Source organism: Petaurus breviceps, unplaced genomic scaffold (genome assembly GCF_028583685.1).
Source record: "Petaurus breviceps papuanus isolate PSGF00001 unplaced genomic scaffold, PetGlider_PUasm1.0 90700, whole genome shotgun sequence".
In the NCBI taxonomy this organism is placed as follows: domain Eukaryota; kingdom Metazoa; phylum Chordata; class Mammalia; order Diprotodontia; family Petauridae; genus Petaurus; species Petaurus breviceps.
Window position 1 is genome coordinate 9,958,606 of NW_027187315.1, and position 20,332 is coordinate 9,978,937.

The following is a 20,332-nucleotide window of genomic DNA, read 5'->3' on the forward strand; positions in this document are numbered from 1 at the left end:
TCACCCTACAGGAGAATAGGGGGGAAGGCGATGAGAGGGAGAGGTGATGGAATCGAGGGCAGGCTGCGGGGGGAGGTAAGTTGGAAGCACCCATTTTGAAAAGGGATGTGATCAAAGTAGAGAATAGAACAGGTGGGAGGTGGAATAGGAGGGAGGGAAATATACTCAGTCTTTTACAATATATCTACTATGTTAATGTTTTGCATTAGCTACACATGTACAACCTATACTGAACTGCTTATATTCCCAGTAAGGGTGGGTGACAAGGGAGGAAGGGAATGAATCTGGCATTCAAAGTTTCAAAATCAAATATTCAAATATATATGTATATATACATATATATTATTATTAATACTATTTTATATGTAATTGGGAAATAAGATATACAGGCACTGGGGCATAAAGATCCACCATGCCCTACTAGAAAAGTCTAAGGGGGTATGGGAGAAGATATGGGAGAGAGCAGATTGGAAGAGGGGATATCCTATGGGACTGCTATTTTGGGGCAGTGGGTAGGGGAAAAACGGGAAGAAAATTTGTAACTCAAAATCTGGTGGAAATGAATGATGTAAATCAGAAGTTAATAAAGAATTTGAAAAATGAAAAAAATAAAATAAAATGCAATGCAAGTAGGGTTTCATGAGGAAGAATATGGGTCAAAATCTTGTTAATTCACTACCAAATCTTGCAAAATAGGTGATTGTAGCAAAAGGAGGACATATTGACTATCAAGTTTTTAAAGCTATAAAAAGCTGTAAGGTTTGTTGTGTTAGTCAATAAATTTAATTATTTTACTTTAACCCAGCTATTTTGCACAAGAAAACATCTTGTAGCGTATGGTTCCAAACCCAAACAGGAATGTTACAAAACATTGCAAACTACAAATTAACCTTATCTATGTCACATTGTTTTTATTTATTTTGTTAAACATTTCTAGATTATATTTTTAAATGCTTTATTAACTTCTGATTTACATCATTCGTTTTCACCAGATTTTGAGTTACAAATTTTCTCCCCATTTTTCCCCTACCCACTGCCCCAAAATAGCAGTCCCACAGGATATCCCCTCCTCCAATCTGCTCTTTCCCATATTGTCTTCCATACCCCTTTCTACTTTTCCAGTGGATCTCTATGCCTCAGTACCTGTATATCTTATTTCCCAATTACATGTAAGATGGTATTAATAATAGTATATATATATATACATATATATGTAAATATATATACACACACATATATACATATATATATATACACACACGTATTTGAATATTTGATTTTAAAACTTTCAATTCCAGATTCATTCCCTTCCTTCCCTGGCACCCACCCTTACTGGGAAGATAAGCAGTTCAGTATAGGTTGTACATGTGTGGCTAATGCAAAACAATAACATAGTAGATATATTGTAAAAGACTGATTATATTTCCCTCCCTCCTATCCCACCTCCCACTTGTTCTATTCTCTACTTTGATTCCGTCTATTCTCTACTTTGATTTTGTCTATTTTCAAAAGTGAGTGCTTCCAACTTCCCTCCCCCCCAGCCTACCCTCCCTTCTATCATTCCCCCTCTCATCCCCTTCCCCCCCTATTCTCCTGGAGGGTGAGATACCCTATTTAGTGTGTATTTGTAAGGGTTATGGGATTTAAAGATCTTCCATGCCCCATAGACTTGCTGATGTAGCAGGAAGGGACGGAGCAAGAGGAAGTGGAAGCCAAGCTAGAGTTCCTGCGGTGGCTACCAGTGGCGGTGACCGCAGCAGCAGCAGCAGAGGCAGCGGCGGCTGCAGCGCGAAGCCCTTTTTGAGTCAGCCAGAATTTCTGCTAAGGACTCCTGCTGAGGACTGCCAGGGGTCGGAGCTGCTGGGAGCACGCTTCCTGGACGCTGGGTGGTAGCTGTGAGTGGGGAGAGGAGGACCTTTGCCTGAGGTAGCCTGTTCTGTTTCAAAGGCTTGAGAATGTGGGTGCTTTCTACTTTATCTACCTGTGCCAATTTCATAACTACTCTGATGGCTTTCACTTTCTGGTTTTGGGACTCAGTCTTTTGGTATTTTAATAAATTTTCTAGCTTATTCCCCCATATGGCAAGCCTGATGTATTTTTGGTGGATAATTATATCAGCATATCTGTAATTTCCATAGGCATTGTGAATGCGGCATTGCTGATATAGTATTTCACTCCCTCCTCAAGACAAATTCAATGGGAATAAGGCATTCTCTTTTGCCTTCCTATTCTTCCCCTCCATTGTAACCATTTTCCCTTGCCTCTTCTGTATGGGATAGTTTACCCCAATCTATTTCTCCCCATCTCCTCTCATTATATTCCTCTCACATCTTAATTTCACCTTTTAAGTATCATTCCTTCCTCTTAAATTGGTCCTGTGCCCTCTATTCTAGATTATATTTTAATCTGGTTTGGGTTACATTCTAGAGTTTTGTGGTTGCCTGGGGTAAATTTGACACCTTTGGTATAAATGATAGAGAGCTAATCTCAATGTCAAGAAGACCTGAGCCCAAGTCCTGCCTTTGACACACATCAGCTATGTGACTATGGGTAAGTTACTTATCCTTTTAATGGCAAAGGCACCTCCCTAAGATTATTAGTCGCAGAGAAGGTACTGACCTGCATTGGTGGAGGGAATTTCCTCATTTGGGAGTTCCTTATATCAATTAAATAACTGGTCTAATCCCTATCCCTATTTATAACTTGTATAATAATATACTATCCTCATTTTATGGATAAGGAAACTTGAGACTGACAGAGGTTTAGTGCCTTGCCCAGGGTCATTCAGTTGGTAAATGTCTGAGCTAGAATTCAAACTCAGGTCTTACTGAGTTGAACATTATATCCAGTGTATGCTGGGCTTGCAGCTGGACATCAGGGGAGAGATTGGTCTGGTTATAAAGATTTAGACATCACTAGACTAAGAAGCAATGGACCAAAAACAACTAGCCAAGACAACAGAGTGGCCATGAGGAGGGGGGTGGTTATAGTGTCAAAAGCTGACACAGTGTCAAAAGAATGAGCCCTGAGAAAAGGCAGTAAGATTTAACTTTGCATGGAGTAATTTCTATCAAATAGTAAGGCCAGAAGCCAGATTCCAAGGGATTCTTAAGTGAGTGGAAAGTTAAGAAATGGAGGTAATTAGTATAGATGACCCTTTCTAGAAGATTGGCTGTGGAACAGAGAAGGAATACTGGATGATAGCTTGAGGGGATAGCAGAATCAAATGATTATTTTTAAAAGGTTAGAGGTTGTTGGGGCATGTTTACAGTAACAGGAGAAGTCCTCAGTGAATAAGATTAAAGGTAAAGATAAGAAAAAGAATGACTGAAGTGATGTCTTAAGTGCTTTGTTTGGGTCTGCTGGAATAATGGAAAAGGGGAATTGACCGGATTTTCTTGTACATATTATTTCCTATATTTAGTAGCAATTGTTCTCTAAATGAATAATACTGTAATATACCAGTGACTTATACCTGAGAGGAAAGAATACCTGACACACTGAGTTATATAGCTTAATGAGGTTTTATCCAAAGATAATCTGCCATCAGCAAAGAATGCTGTAGAAGTAATTGCTACTGTTTCTTGGGTCTAAGTTTCCAGTAGTATCTCCAATAGCCATCTAAGCAACATAGGGACCTTTAGTTTCAGATCAGCCCATGGGGGGAAAACATTTCTATGGCTCATAGGAGTTGTACAATCATGAGTGGGGGAGGAATAGCATCAACGAGGGGTTCATCAGCTTTTCTTTTCTATATAGGAAGGTCCCATCTCTGATGCACGTGAGTGATGTTTCAGTTTTCTTGTTCCCAAGAACTCAAGGGCAAGCAATGAGATAAGATGGGATACTAAGCATAAGAAGAGAAGACTCATCTTCCTTTTCTCTGGTCAGGAGGGATCTTTTATCTTTATAAATTTTTTTATCAAACAAGGATTCTACAAAAAATTAGTCCATTTAGACTGAGAAGAGCATTGGCTATGAAATTATAACTGTTAGAAACAGGGAATGAGCTTCTTGGCAGTCAGGGGTATACAGCAAAATAGTGAACTCTGTAAAGATAAGCAGAAAGACATCTCTTTAATAAGAACTAGAGTTCTTTTATCTCTAAATATCATAAGCACTGGAGTCTTTGCTTAAGCAGCTGCATATATCTCGATAGATTTCCTAGAAAACAATATCAATTGATCCAAAAGAAATTTTTAATTCTACAAATGTTAAGAAACATTATATTCTTATATATGTATTTATCTATATACATATATACATATTTATTTACTGTAAACCCATACAGCAATTATAAATCAGAAATTATGGAATGCACTGCAGCCATCACAATTTAGCTGACCCTGACATATTTCAGAAGGCATGGGATCAAGACAGTGTGGAAGGATGAGACGTGACAAATAAATAAAAATACCAGTTCTTCAGAGACAGGAGTAAAGGAAGAGAGAAAAGGGGATAATGAAGGGAAGTATTAAAGTGTAGAGTAAGGAAGAGGAGAACTTGAGATATAGCCTCAATTTTCTCAGTAAAGCAGGAAGTGAAATCCACTACCACCTTTATGCTGATGACTCCTAAACAAGTCACTAGCCTGTATGATGCTTACAAATTCCAGACTTGCACTATCTACTGTCTCCTTTCTATATCCATTGGTACCTCAACCTCTATATATTCAAGTACTCCTCTACCTTCCAAAAAACTGCTTCCCCACCTCTTGATGTCCCTACCATTTCTGCCCCCAGAAACACATCCATCTCTTTCTATTGATTCTGACTTATACCCCACTTCAAGTTCTTATTTCTAGAGTATTATAATAGCCCTCCTGCAGTTTACTCTGACCCCAATATTCCTGGACACAGATAGCACACACTGCCACCATAGTGAATTTCCTAAGAGTATCACTCTGTGCCACTCAATTGCTGAAAAACCATCCATGACTTGCCATAACCTATCAGATAGTCCAAAAGACTCAACCTCACATTCAAGGTTCTCTATATTTGTCAGCTTCCTGCCCACAAAAAGATATGGCCCCAGCCTAATCTTTTCAGCCTTCAGGACTTTTCATCTACCATATGTTATAGCTAATTGGACTATCTGATATTTCTTGATATTTACCTGTACTTTCTCATCTCTGCCCCTATGTTCCTTCCAACTGCAACGTACTTCTTTTTGCCCAATCAACACCTGTCCAACTAATTCTTCAAGAATCAGCCCAAGCATTAGGTCTTCCCCATGAAGAAGGAGCTAAGAAAGGAAAGTGTACCTGGAGTCAGGCAGACCTGAGTTCAAATCCAGCCTCAGGGATGCTTACTAGATGTGTGATTATGGGCTATCTGCCTCAGTTTCCTCATCTGTAAAATGGGGAGGAAATGATAAAAAGTCAAGGAATGACAGTGTTTGAGTGTGGCCAATGGTGCATATGCTGGAATGAAACTAAGTGAAAGAATACTAACTGATAACACAAAGAGGATGGTGTATACACTCATAAATTCAATAAATAAAATTGAATGAATATTCAATGAGGCACCTACTGTGTGTAGAACACTGTACCAAGCTCTAAGGGGAAAAAAGAGAGAGAGGGGGGAGAACAACAACAAAAAACTCTCCTACCGCAAGGGTTGTAAGGCTGCTGGACTTGGTATCAGGAGACCTTGGTTCCAATCTGGTTGGCTGTGTATCTACAGACAAGTCACTTAGACGTTTCAAGAACTGGTTTCATAACCTGTAAAGTAGGGATAATCATACTGTATTAAATAGTTCACATATTTGTTTTGTTATAAGGAAAGTACTTTGTAAACTTTAAAGCTGTTATTATTATTTTCTAGTAGGGGAGATATGGTATGCAAAAAAATTATAATTATATCATTGTATATTGTATCTATTTTATTACATATTATATTATAGATTATAAAAATAATACCTTATTGATATATAAGTGAGATACAAACAATGTTATTTGATGTCTGAGATAGGGAAATGTCATTACTAAGTGGAAAGAATCAGAAAAGAGCTCATAAAGAAGGTGGTATTGGGGCGGCTAAGTGGCGCAGTGAATAGAGCACAAATCCTGGGGTCGGGAGGACCTGAGTTCAATTCCGGCCTCAGACACTTAACGTGTACTTAGCCGTGTGACCTTGGGCAAGTTACTTAATCCCAATTACTCTGCCCTCCCCCCCCCCAAAGAAGCAAAACAAAGAAAAAGATTTAAGTTAGGTTTTAAAGAGGTTCAGAAGGCAAAGGGGAGGACATTAGGAACATAATTATTGCAGTCTACACATTGTACTCTATGACCTACATGAACTCAAGGCCAAGATGTTTGCCAGTTAATTAAAGCCTCCTTGCAGGCTTTTTGTAGCTCACTGGAAGGTACTTAACATAAATAAAGGTATTCCCTCTACTAATTAAACAAAATTCATCCACCATGTTTTGCTACTGACACTACAATTCATCCCTCAAACACCACAAATTTATATGGCAAATATCATTAACACTCCTTTTGTTTTAAAACTGTTGTCTGTGCTGCTCATTTTAACATTCTCTGATTATTTTTATGCCAAACAACTCAAGTAGTTTACTAGTTGTAATGCATAGGAGAAAGCAATGAGCCACATGCCTATTTGCCCAGGGAAACCACTTTTTCCTGAAATAGAAAAGAGTACTAATATCATTTGTTTTATTGCCAGAATCCTTCCTTGAGGAAGTAATGATTAGTTTTAAAAAATCTCACAGAGTTTTTAATTTTTTTGTATTTATTTACAAGAACAAGTTGCTTTAGAGACAAATCACTTAGCTAATCATCTTTTCCCTGCAGTGATTTTTATTATCTATTATTTAGCTGAAAAATACTAATATGGTTTCATCCAAAACAAATTGTTCTAATCAACTTAAAAGATAACTTCAAGAAAAAATTAATGTATACAGATAAGCAAATATAAAACACAGACTAAAGTAAATATCCACCTCTAATGTTTATTAACTATGTGACCATGGTTAAGTCACAACCTCCCTGGGTCTCAGTTTCCTCATCTATAAAAGGAGGTGGAAGAAATAGATGGCCACTTTGGTTTCTCTCAGCTGAAGACCAATGATACTAAAATCTTAATTTGGAGAAGACAAGAAAGCACAAGTAATTGATACTAAGATAATTCATAATCTGCCATATTTCTCTACTATCTTGCTAAAGAATTGTGAGGTGTTTCCCATCAATTATGGATTATGTTCAACCATAGAGAGGAATAGAAGTACAAGTAATTTTAAGATGGCTTTGAATTTTTTTTCATTTGTTTAATTTTTGTACTTATTTAATTGTGGTTATATCTGATGTTCTGGGAATTTTTTCAAACAAATTAATGAAGCCAAATTAAAATTTTTTTGTCCCAGGAAAAGTGACAAATATCCCTTCACATGAAAGTTCATCGGTAGAAGAGTGCGCTGATGAATTTCCTATAGAACTTAAGATTTTAACCTTGGGTTATTGGTGTTATCCTTCTTAGGATGTTTTTAAACAACTGAAGGAAATGCTAAATTTCAGTGAGAGGTTAGAAAAAATAAAAGTTTTTTTTTCCTACCCTAGTTCCTGGACCCCCTAAAATCTACCCATGGATTCCTTCTGTGGACTCTAGGTTAAGAATCCCTTCTATAGAAGAGCTGTAGCACCAATATAAAATTCACAGCACTAACAGTGTCCATGAATGTCTCGGCACAGTTCTCAACCACAAAATATAATAGCCTCTCCAATATAGAAGACAGAAGCAAAACATTTATTCAGACACCAGAAAGCCAAATTCCAATACCAGGAAACCAAATCCATCATGGAAACAAAGAACTTAATAAACCACAACACAGCAGGGAGCCACATGATCCTTCAGCCTTCCCCCAAACAAACACTCACAAGCCTAGCTGTTTCTTAGGGTGTGACCTCTCCTCCTACCCTCTAGCTGCTGTGACTCCCAGCTTCCTGTGAGCTCTACTCTACCCTTCAGCAAGCTCCTCCCATCAAAGGCTCCATGTGATTACATTCAGTCTTTTAGGGGACAGGGAACATCTTCAAATTCCCATTCCCATTACACCAATACAAGGTTGCCTCTATCGATATCATTTCTGCAACATCATCATTAATACATTATAACTCTAAAACCCAACTGTAAAGTTGCAATCCTCCATGGCAAAATCATTCCACCAACAGCCCATTTATAACACTGTGCCCACAAAACTGCTTCAAGTACTTCATGTCTAACACATTCTCACATTCTCATAAAAGCAATGATTTGGAAGTATAAATCTAAATCTCCTATCAGTGGACCTTAAGTGTGGAGTTTGCATCTGGCTTTAGACATATATTTAGCTGTGACTTCAGGCAAGTTTTTTGTTTAACCTCTCTCAGACTCAGTTTCCTAATCTGTAAAATGAGTAACACTTCTAAGGCTTGCCTCACAGGGTTGCTGGGGGAGGGGGGTCAAATACGATAATGTATATGAAATGTTCTCTGAAACTTTAAAAGTTATTATAAAGTACATCCACATAGAGACACACATATACATATACACACAGAATATATACATATGGACTACAGCAGCTGTTATGAGATAAACAAAGGGTCTTTTGGAAACTACTCTACAGGAAATAATGTGGCTCTGGATGACAGTCAACTTGTAAATAAAAAGGAAAGTCAAGCTTCTGGGCTAATGATAGAGAAAAAGCATGAAACGGTTTTATAGAAGCCGAGGACCAATGAAGACAAAGAAGTCTGGTAGCCTGGTATGGGAAATAGCCTACAGTGGAAATAGAAGTAAATTAGGAAAAGAATATAGGCCTCTTAGAGACCCAAGGAAAGCAGCCCCTGAACCAAGATGAAAAGAACACAGGGAGAAGAAAAACAAATTTCTAATCTGAGGATTTGGGATCAAAACATGGTTATTATTTGTATGACCTTAAGCAAACTGCTTCACCTGAAAACAACAAAAAATGCATTAAATAAAGACAGAGAGAGAGAGAGAGAGAGAGAGAGAGAGAGAGAGAGAGAGAGAGAGAGAGAGAGAGAAAGAGAGAGAGAGAGAGAGAGTGAGTGAGAGAGAGAGAGAAGAGAACGAATAATGATCTCCTCACATGGAAAATCTCACAGAAAAACAATAAACAAAAAAGAGGCCCTAGTGCAATGAATAAATAGCACAGGGTAAAAGTGGAAAGGAATCTACAAAAGGAAGGATTAATACTGCACTAACCAAAATGAGACCTCCAGAAATAAAAGGGTGAATTATAACATCCTTTACAAGAAGTTAAGAGAATTAAAGGAAGATGTAGAGAAATTAGAAATCTCTAATTTAAAAAGACAAACTAGAGAATTAAGCATCTATATCAGATGATGGGAAAATATTAATAAAACAATACTCTGAAAAGAGAATGGGAGAAACTAAATACAGCACAGTCCCACCCTCCTCTACCCCCCCCCCCCCACAAAAAAAGACCCCATTAGAAATAAAAACTAACACTTTGGTATCTTTACAAATCAAAACAACAGGTTCTGAATAAATTTCAGTAAGAAAATCAAGGAATGGTTTTCTTGTGCCCCACCCAAAACAATTACAACTAAAGAGTTCTGAATACTCCATTTCAAGAACTCATTCAAGAAAATCTTCCAGAAGTTTTAGGGGGAAAGGGCATAGTGCAAATCAAAACAATCCAAAGGACACTCAAGTTTAACCCATTCAGGAACAGAGTCAACAAGTTGAAACTTTTCAGTTTTACCAGTAATAATATGCATTGTAAAAGCTACCAGGAGAAGGCTGTTTACCTAACAAGGCATTCCAGTTTAAAATGAGCAGACCCCTAATCAATGATAGAAAAGGCTCCTCACTAAGCCCAATCCCTCTTCTTGTGCCCCTGATCATAACCCCCAGAAAGGTTATTTGTCAATCATGCCCTGTCTCTATTCTTCAACCTTTCCTTATCAATAGGTTCTTAGTCTTCAAGATCCTATTTGAAGGGATGATAGACCAAGTGTTCATTCCCTCTTTCTTTTCCCTTTCACAGATTAACACATTCCTAGGGGAAAAAAAGCTCTCTAGGGGCGGCCAAGTAGCACAGCGAGTAAGAGCACTGGCCCCAATGTCAGGATGACCTGGGGATCGAATCTGGCCTCAGACACGTAGCACCCACCCAGAAACACCTGGCTGTATAACCTTGAGCAAGTTACTTAACTCCGATTGCTTAAAAAAAAAAAAAAAAGCTCTCTATATTCATTAACTTCACTCCCTCTCCTCTATTTCTGAAAAATGTGGTTCTGATACCTAAAATGGGGAGAAATGTCGGAGGGTGGATAAATGATAGACCAATATCTCTGATAAATATTGCAGAAATACTGGATAAAAGTTATCAAAGAGGGGACAACCTCCAAATTATAAAGATTAGACACTATGAAGAGGCTGAATTTATACCAGAGATAGAGGATTGATTCAATATAGGAAAACTATAAAATAATAGAATATATTAGTAAGAAGACTAACGAAAATCACACAATTATATAATAATAGCTAACATTTATATATGGTGCTTACTATGTGCCAGACACTATGCTAAGTGCCTTATAATTATATAAATAGAACTTCCCCTAATACAGTGAGCAATACTTATCTAAAACCAAGAAGTGGCACCATCCATAAAAAAAAAAAGCTAGAGGTCTTTCCAGTAAAATCAGGGGTAATGCCACCATATCCAATATTACCACTATTATTTGATATAATTGCAGAAATAGTGGCTCTAGCAATATTACAAGAAAAAATCAACTGAGGGAATAAACACAGGCAAAAAGGGACAAAATTATTACTTTACAGATGATATGATGGCTTATTCAAATAGTGCTACAGATTCATCTAACATTAACAGAAATTGAAACATTAGCAAAGTAGCAAGACATAAAAAATAAAACCACCAAAAACCCATCAGACTTTCCAAACATTACTAACTATTCTCAACATAAAGAGAGAGAAAAACATTACACTCAAAATTTCTACAAAATATCTGGGAGTCAGCTCCCAAAGACACACAAGGGAATTATATGAATATAACTATAATGCACTAAAAAAAGAGTGACAAATAGAAAAGAATTACTCATAGTTAGGCCATGATAATATAATAAAAATGACAATATGACTTAAATTGGCTTCAGATTCAGTACCATACTACCCAATAATTACTTTTCAGAAGTAAGAAAAATAAAAATAAAGTCACCTAGAGGAATAAGAGGTCAAGAATCTCAAGGAAAATAAAATTTTAAAAGTAGGAAGAGTTAAGGGGGCTTAGCAGTATCAAATCTCAAATTGTACTACAAAGCAGTAATCATAATAACTATTTAGACTGATTGAAAAACTGATCAATAGAAAAGATAATGTACACAAGATCCAGAAACAACTGAATATAGTTAACATAGTATTCAATAAAACCAAACATACAAAATCCTGAATTAAGGACCCACTATTTGGAAAAACTGCTGGGACAATTGGGAGACACTCAAGAGAAATTAGGTATAGATGAATATGCTACAAGTAGACACATAACCTAGAAATAAAAGGTTATATCATAAACAGATTAGAGAGAATGGAAGGTGATACCTTTCACAGCTATGGGTAGGAGAAAAGTTCTTGACCAAATAAAGGGGATCACAGATAATAAAATGTAAAATTTTCATGACATAAAGCTTAAATAGCAAAAACAAAAGCAATTCAGTTAGAATTAGAAAAAAGAGTTAACACAGAAAAAAAATCTTAGAAGTAATTCCTCTGATAGAAGGTCTGAGAGCCATGATACATAGGAAATTGATTCAAATATTTAAGAGCAAGTGCCAATAGATAAATGGCTAAAGGATGTGAGCAGTCAGTTTTCAAGGGAAGAAATCTAATCTATCAACAATCATATGAAAAATACTCCAAATAAATATCATAAGAAAAATATAAATTAAAATAATGAAGGCTTCACATCACAGTCAGATTGGCAAAGATAACAAAAGATGAAAATTACAACTGCTGGAGGGGTTGTGTGAGAACAAGTACTCTAAGGAACTGTTGGCAGAATCGTGAATTGGTCCTATAATCACAAAAACAATTTGGAATTATATAGAAAACATCACTAAACTATGCATATACCTGTGGCAGCTAGATGGTGCAGGGGATAGAGGACCAGCCCTGGGGTCAGGAGGACTTGAGTTCAAATCCGGCATCAGACCCTTGACACACTTACTAGCCATGTGACCTCGGGCAAGTCACTTAATCCCAATTGCCCTGCCCTCTCCCCTCCAAAAAGCATAAAACAAAAACAAAAAAAATTATGCATATACCCTCTGATCCATTGATAGCCTACTAGGTAGGAATAGACTCACTAGAAGAGAGGAGACAGAAGATAATGAAGCAAAGAAAGCTTCTTAGAATAAGGTAGAGTAAAAAAAAAATTTTTTAAGTTGGAGAAGAAATTTTGAACTAGCTACTTAACAGAGAACAGAATGATAAAGGACCAAATAAAGGTATAGATAACTAAATAAAAGAAGTCATTTAAGTTAGGTAAAACCTCCCAACTAGAGAAACAGTGGGCAATGGAGAGCAGGGGATGAGAGCTTATGGGAATATCAAGTTGCAAAGTATTTTAAGTTAATCACAGGGGCAACATATTGACAAAGAGAAAGGAGAGGTGAAAATCAATCAATAAACAGAGAAAAACATATACCCAACTCCATAACATTAGACTAATAATATGAAATCCAACCTAATAATGCAAAAGAGAGCAGACCAACCAAATCTGCTACTTACAAAAAGTACGTCTAAAAAGAGAAGAAACAGAATCAGAATGAGACTGGAACAAAATTTACTCCACACAAGATACATACAAAAAAGCAAATATATTACCAGACAAAATAAAAGTAAAATTTATAATGTCAAAATTAAACAAGGCAGTAACATTATGTATGCTTAACAGCACCAAAGACAACAAACCAATATCAATACTAAACACATGTAACAAACTTCAGAGCGTTTAAATTATTTTTTTAATTAAGTGATTTGTATACAGATATAGCTAGTAATAGAGAGGTTAACAGGAGACTTTAAGGTTCTTCTCTCATAAAGATAAATAAAAAGAAAAATATAGAATATAGAATTAAACAAACTGTTGACAAATTTAAACCTAAAGATTTACGACACTTTCTGAGTGGGACCTTTAAAGACTAAACATATTTGTCAGCACCATTTAGCACTAAAAACTACAACAACAAAACCAAAACTGGACATGTATTACAGGAAAGAGAAAATACCATGAAATGTTAACTTTCAGTGTTTCTGATAGAAAAAAAAATACAAATTCCTTGACCCAGAAGTCAAGACCCTCTATGATCTGACCCCAAACCATCTTCTAGTCTATTTGCTACTCCCTCTTATTGGTTGACATGTTAATGTCAAACTGAATAGTACATAGATTAAGTTACAAAACTTTCAAAGAATCAGAATATGAACATATATGGTGCTTCCAGTGTCAATGTTTATACAACTGCTTACTCAAAACAGCATAATTTTCTTTTATTCGAAGTCTGTTTCCTTAGTGGAAGGATGGAACCTATAACAAGCTTCTCTACTATGGAGCTAACTTATTTTCTTCAAAACCAAACAAGAAACTCAAATACAAAAATTAGGTACCTGGATTAGGTACTCTGGATTGGTCCAAAGTACCTGATGTAGTCTGTGAATAGGACTGTCTTTCCCTTTAATTTCTTCAAATTTGCTTTCAGTCTCTTTCTCTTCTCTTCTGATTCCTTTTCACTATGATCCTCTATTACAAACTCAGTAACATGTTATAGCGGTCAGAGCTTCCTTAACTGCCATGGCACACTTCCTAAAAATCCCATAGTATTTCCCAGTTGTCCCCAGACAAAATCTCCCTCATCATCTTGCTTCAATCTAATATTCTTAAGCCAAAGAATATCTGTATTTCTCTAACAACTGATACTTAATTTGAGCTAAGTCTTGAAGGAAGCCAGTAGGTAGAGGTGGAGTTTGAGGCATGGCAAGAAGGCCAGTGACATTTTCCCCTCTTCATTAAATTTCACTGGCTGCCTCTTACTTCAAGAATCAAATTTAAACTCCTCTGTTGGGTACTACTCAAAGGCCTTCACAATCAGGCCCTTGCCTACACATCTTCTTCCAATAAACTAGGAGAAAACTATATTGATCTTATTCTTCCCCTCAAATGATTCCATTTTCTCATCTGCTCCCTCCTCACATATCTAAGAATCTCTAGCTTTTCAACATTCAGCCCAAAATGCCAACTTCTGTTGCTACTTAGTCTGTTTTTAGTCTTGTCCAACTGACCTCATCTGGAGTTTCCTCAGCAAAGATACTCAAGTGGTTTGCCATTTCCTTCTCCAGATCATTTTACAGAGAAGGAAACTGAGGCAAACAGGGTAAAGTGACTTGCCCAGGATCACCCAGCTAGTAAGTGTCTGAGGTTAGATTTGAACTCACCAAGATGAGTCTTCCTGATTTCAGGCCACCTAATTGCCAACTTCTACATGAAACTTTTTTCTGATTTCCCTAGTTCAAGTGTCTACAAAAACAAAAACAAAAAAACACATACTTTATTTTAGATGCTATCTCTACCAGCTGGATTTATAAGCTCCTTGAAGGCAGGAATCGTTTCACTTTTGTCTGTGTCCCAGTTTATGGAATATGGTAGGCTCCTTATTATTTGAGAGGGAGAACAATTTAAAAAGGACCATGGAATCACAGATTTACAACTGAAAGGGGCTTTTAGAGCCTCTCAAGTACAACCTCCTGCATTTTACAAATGAGGAAACAGAGGCTGAGAGAGGTTGAGTGATTTGTCCCATGTCACACAAACTGAGGCAGAATTCAAACTCAGGTCTTCCTGATTCTGAATTGGAGATGCCTCCCCTCTCATTCTGTTGAGCCAGTAGGAGATGTGAACCTGCTAGCGCTCAGTCCCAGGTCTCAGTTCACATCTGCCTCTCATCATGTGTCCAGCTGAGTGTGAACCTCCAATACTGTCTTTGTCCTATCTTCAAGCATAGGCTAGTAGAGCTAATGAAGAAGCAGCCTTAGCCCATCTCCTTTCCTAGGATTTCTGGTTAGCTAGAACCATCGTGCAAAGTAAGGTTTGACTTGGCACCTTCTCTTGCCTTTTGGGAGGGGGGGAAGGCAATAAGGATTTTCATAGAACCTACTATGTGCCAGGCACAATGCTAGTATTTTAGAAATATTATCTTATTTGATTCTCACAACTAGCCTTCCTAGGGTTTCTGGTTACCTAGAAGTACCCTACGGAGTACACTTTGACCTGGCACCTTTCTCTTAGCCTTTTTGGGTGGGGGGAGAGGGACTAAACATTTATATATAGAGAGCCTACTATGTGCCGGGCATTATGTTAAGTAACTTATAAATATCTCATTTGATCCACACAATAACCCTTGAGGTAAGTACTGTTATTGTCTCCTTTTTACAGTTAAGGTAACTGAGGCACACTGCCATTAAGTGACTTGTCGAGGATTACAGAGCTAGCAAGGAGGCTGGATCTCAACTCAGGTCTTCCAGACTCCTGTCTCAGTGCTTTATCCTCTGTGCAGTCACCTAACTGCCTTAGCCAGTGAGGCAGAAAAAAGAACAGTGATTATCGATCATTCTTATCATCACACTGATCTCTGAAGCCTGTCTGAAGAGTGATTTTTTTTTTTACTTAGTCATCAGTTTTCCTACCACCTAAATCATTTTACCTGTTTTTATTTTATTCTACTTGAGGACAAGTCCTGGTTCTGCCTCTCCTGAGAAACTTAGCTGAATATAGTGAAAATAAAATTTACATTCAATTGTTTCCATAGCAACCATCTCAGACCCATCTGTTCTCTATTATAGATCAGATAGGATTGCCTACTTTTAAAGAAAAAGTAAAAAAAAAAAACAACTTTTTTTGCATCATGGACCTCTTGGTCATTTGTCTATGGACTCCTGGGAATAATAATTTTAAATGCATAAAATACATCATATTACAAAGGAAACTAATTACACTGAAATTCAATTATCTGAATTTTTTTAAAAACAGTTTTAGACTCCAATTTAAGAACTTCATTTTAAAAGAAACTATACAGTGAATAGAGCACTGGCCCTGGAGTCAGGAGGACTAGCTGTGTGACCTTGGGCAAGTCACTTAACTCCAACTGCCCTGCCTTTCCCCCCTCTAAAAAAAACAAAAAAGAAAAAGAAAAAAAGCTATAGGCCAGGGGTGGGAAACCTGCAGCCTCAAGGCCACGTGTGACCTTCTTGGTCCTTTGATACAATCTTTTGACTGAGTTCAAGTTTTACAGAATAGAACCTTTTCTTAAGAGGGTTTCTTCTGTGAATTCTGAATTCAGTCAAAGGACTGCGCTTGAGGACCTAGAGGCCCACACATGGCCTCGAGGCCACAAGCTCCCCACCCCTACTCTAGAACGTTCCTAGTGGCAATTGCACTTTATGGACGATTCAAGGGAGTTTTAAAGGTAATTTTTGACTATAAAAAATTATCTTCCTTACCCAAAGAATTTAGAACCTAAGCCTCTTATGAGATCCCATAGCAGGCTTCTTTAAAGGAAGCAAGCTTCCAGAATGAGAGTCCTAGGGTCATAGATTTAGAAGCCATCTAGTCTAACTCCCTCCTTTTAGAGATGAAGAGGCTTCAAGTTACCTGCTCAAGGTCACCCACCTGGGAAGTTGGGATTTAAACTCAGGTCCACTTAACTCTGGTCCCAGTGCTCTCTCCATCATACCATGCAGGCTCCTCAGAAAGCCCTTTCTGATTTTCTGGCCATTGCTATGCTTACAGAAAACCTGCCCCACAAAGCCCAGACTCTGTAATATCCAAACCTTCCATGCTCCATGCAGCCCCACTAATTGGCACTTGTCTAACCACGACATCAGAGGTAGGTGACCAATGCATAAACTCTAACTTTATGAACCCACATGGGGAAATGTAAGTTCTTTTAAGACAGCGTTGAAAGAAAAATTCTTCATTTGGGCTTTGACCTTGATTAACGAGGCAAAACTCAAGCCAAAGAGAATTAAAATGATTTTATTATAAGTATGTCAAGCTAGCAACACGTTGATGGGCTGATCACTGAATCTCCAAGGTGGGGCCAGCTTTTATAGGTAACTTTAAGACAATTCAGAAAGGTCCTTGTTGGCTGGGTCCTGGGTTCTCATTTCCTCTCTGAGGTAGCAAGAACGTGACAATCTGCAGGTAGGGGTACAATAAAGAGCAGGTAATAATAGAAAGCTGCAATCTTGGCATCTCCTGTCCCACCAGAGCCTCTCCCAACATTGGTTGATAAGCAGGGTTGGAAATAAGGGGTAGCTGAGTCAACATAACTTTCAACAAGAGGAATGATTTAGTCCTTTTTATTTCTATATCCTAAAGCCTTAAGGTAGTAGCACTTAAGAAAATTTTGTAAAACAGAATGAAGGATGTGACCTTAGTCTCTGTAGCAGCAAGCACCCCAGCATCCCCAAGGGTGGCTGCCAACACAGGTTCCTAGATCTGCTTTTCTGAAGGAAAGCAACTCAAAATGTGTTAACAATCTAGCTTTAATCAATCAAATGTATCATTTACCTAGTTCATGGGGGAAAGTCAGCACCCCAAACTTCAGGGTACACAGACAGAAGTTACAATAAGACAGAGAAACATTTCAGCAGACGGGCTTCCAGCTGTCTGACCATTACATCCATACCTAGTCATAGTTACCAGGAAGGGAAGCATCAACATCTGGGTTTCAAAGGGGGGGGGGGGGGGGGTTCTCAATGGCTGCCTCCTCTGGTCAAATCACACAACACTTCTCAAAGTGAGACCCAAAACAAAGACTCACATCAGGGTATATATAGCCTTCTCCTGGCTCAGAGAATGTCACAATCCTCTTCACCCACTGCCCAATCACAGAGCACCAAGGTATGGGCACTCCTGAAAACCAAGCCTAGTCACAGTCTCCAGGTGCACTTAAGCCTATCAAAGGGCCTAGGGGCAGGGAAGATCTTAAATTCCCATTCCCATAACAGTCTCTTTCTTGGGGACTCTAAGATGCTCACATTCCTTCAAGGATTATCCCCTATGGCAGATAACTCCTAAATCTCTCCCTAAACTCAAGTCCTTCATTTTTAACAATCTGACATCTCAAATTAATGAGTAAATGTAAAGTGCTTTTACACTTTTTGCAAACTTTATGGCACTATATAAATGTTAGCTCTTATTATCTCTGTCCCACCAACATTTCAGACCCAATATATCCAAAATTATCTCATCTTCTCATTCAACCCCTTTCCTCTCAACCCCACCCCACCCCCATCTCTACTAATTGGATCTTAGGTGAAGTTTATGCCTACATACAGTATCCCCCCACATAGTTGCCAATGGATGCCTTGAGAAAGAGGTACACAAAAAATCTACTTTGCTCTCACCAGGAAGCCCAAAAGGAGAATCCTTGAATCCCAAGTTCTAGCTAGAACTCAGATTTCTAGTGAGAGAAAGGGGAGCTCCTAGGTAGTATCAGCCTTTTGGGGAAAAAGGGATTGCTGACAAGATCCCTGTAGCTGGATAGACTTCAAGAGACTGAAGTCACACCAGAGGGAAGCAAAGGAACCAAATTCTACCTTCCATTATCACCACTGGTACTTCAGACACTATGGGTTCATCGAGAAGGGGGTTTCCTCTGACAACTCCAAGTTCATTTTCTTCCTAGGGAAGTTTAAGCCCTAAGTCCATAAGGCTGTATTCCTGTATAGGTCACAGGGGTAAAAGTGGAACTTAAGATAATGTCAGAGAATTACATTTCTACCAACTAGGCACAGAGTGATAATGGGCATCAAGCCTCTAAACCCTGGGGGACTGATGAGAGAAAGGGGAATTGTATCAATCACTTATAGGCCACTTTGAGTTCTATTATGGGATAAAATATTTGCAAAGCTCTAGTTTGTTTCCTTCCTTCCTTTCCAGCATTTTCTTCAGAGCAGGGAAAAAAGGTCTAGACTTTACTTAATATACATTTTTTATCTCAGGTCCTTGGAAGTCTAGATTGCCAAGGCAGCTAGGTAAGCCAGGAATCAGGAAGACCTGAGTTCAAATCCAGCCTCAAACACTTACGAGCCTGGGTAAGTCATTTAACCACTTTCTGTTTGTTTCCTCAACCATAAAGTAGAGATAATTATAGCCCTTTACCTTCTAGGGTTGTTGTGAGGATAAAAAGAGATATTTGAAAAGTGCTTAGCATAGTGCCTGAGTCATAATATTAACATTTGTTTCCTTTCTTCCCTGGGTTATATCTGGATCCCCCATTTGCTTTTATATCACATCTCATGTTGTAGCACATTGTAGGTACTTAAGTAAGATGTTGAATTGTTTCAGTCATGTCCGACTCAGTGACCCCATTTGGGATATTCTTGGCAAAGATACTAGAGTTGTTTACCATTTCCTCCAGCTCATTTTACAATTGAGGAACTGAGGCAAACAGGGTTATGTCACTTGCTCAGAGTCACACAGCTGGTGAATGACTAAGGATGGATTTGAACTCTGGTCCTTCAGAATCCATGGCTGGTGCTCTATCCACTGTACCACATATCTGCCCAATGAGATGTTAGATGAATTGAATCAATGCACAACTATGATCCCTTTAAGTACTTATAATATTAAAACTGTCATTTGTCCTTTCCTTGGTGAATAAGTTCCATCCACTCCTATGGCTGGTCATCTTTTTAGAAGAATGAACTTTGAGGGCGGAGTCAAGATGGCTGAGTAAAAGCAGGACCTCCCTGCTGCTCCGGCTTCCACCTTCCCCAATACATGTAAAAAGGGGACTCTAAACAAACTTTGGAGCTGCAGAACCAACAAAATGACACAGAGAAGCTAACCTCCCACTGAGGACAGCCCAGCAGGCCTGCAGGAATCAGCCAGCCCCACCAAAGCTTTAGCCCCAGAGTGGGCCTGACTAGCCACTGGCAGGAGGGCCTCCAGATCAGCAGCAGCTGTGGCCTTTTCCAGATTTATCAACACATAGATTCGAAGAACAAAGTGAGAGGTCACTGCAGTCTGGACTTTGGGACCCAATAAGTGGGAACGAGTGGCTTTTGCCCCCAGGGTGAGAAGCCACTGAGACACCGGCACAGCCAGCCAGCGCCACGTGGCAGCTTCAGCTCCTGGCCTGCAGAGTGTAGGAGAACCAAGCACCAGTCTGAGGGGTAATCACTCTTGCTTTAACCTGCTTGGATCTGGATTGCAGTCTATGGTGGAGGTCCTGGGGTGTGTGTCCAGCTTGCCAGAGCATGTG

General features: G+C 38.5%; 1 long non-coding RNA gene across 6 annotated transcripts in view; it reads right to left on the reverse strand.

The window, feature by feature from the left end:
- The window catches only part of LOC138144450 (uncharacterized), a 186,934-nt gene that overhangs the window by 128,296 nt on the left and 38,306 nt on the right, over positions 1 to 20,332 (reverse strand). For 5 of the 6 annotated variants that reach the window (XR_011163961.1, XR_011163963.1, XR_011163960.1 and 2 more), the window contains one exon: positions 5,611 to 5,722. This is a non-coding gene — a long non-coding RNA (uncharacterized lncRNA). Of the gene's footprint in view, positions 1 to 5,263; positions 5,352 to 5,610; positions 5,723 to 20,332 lie in introns of all 6 variants that reach the window. The other variant, XR_011163962.1, reaches the window with a different exon arrangement.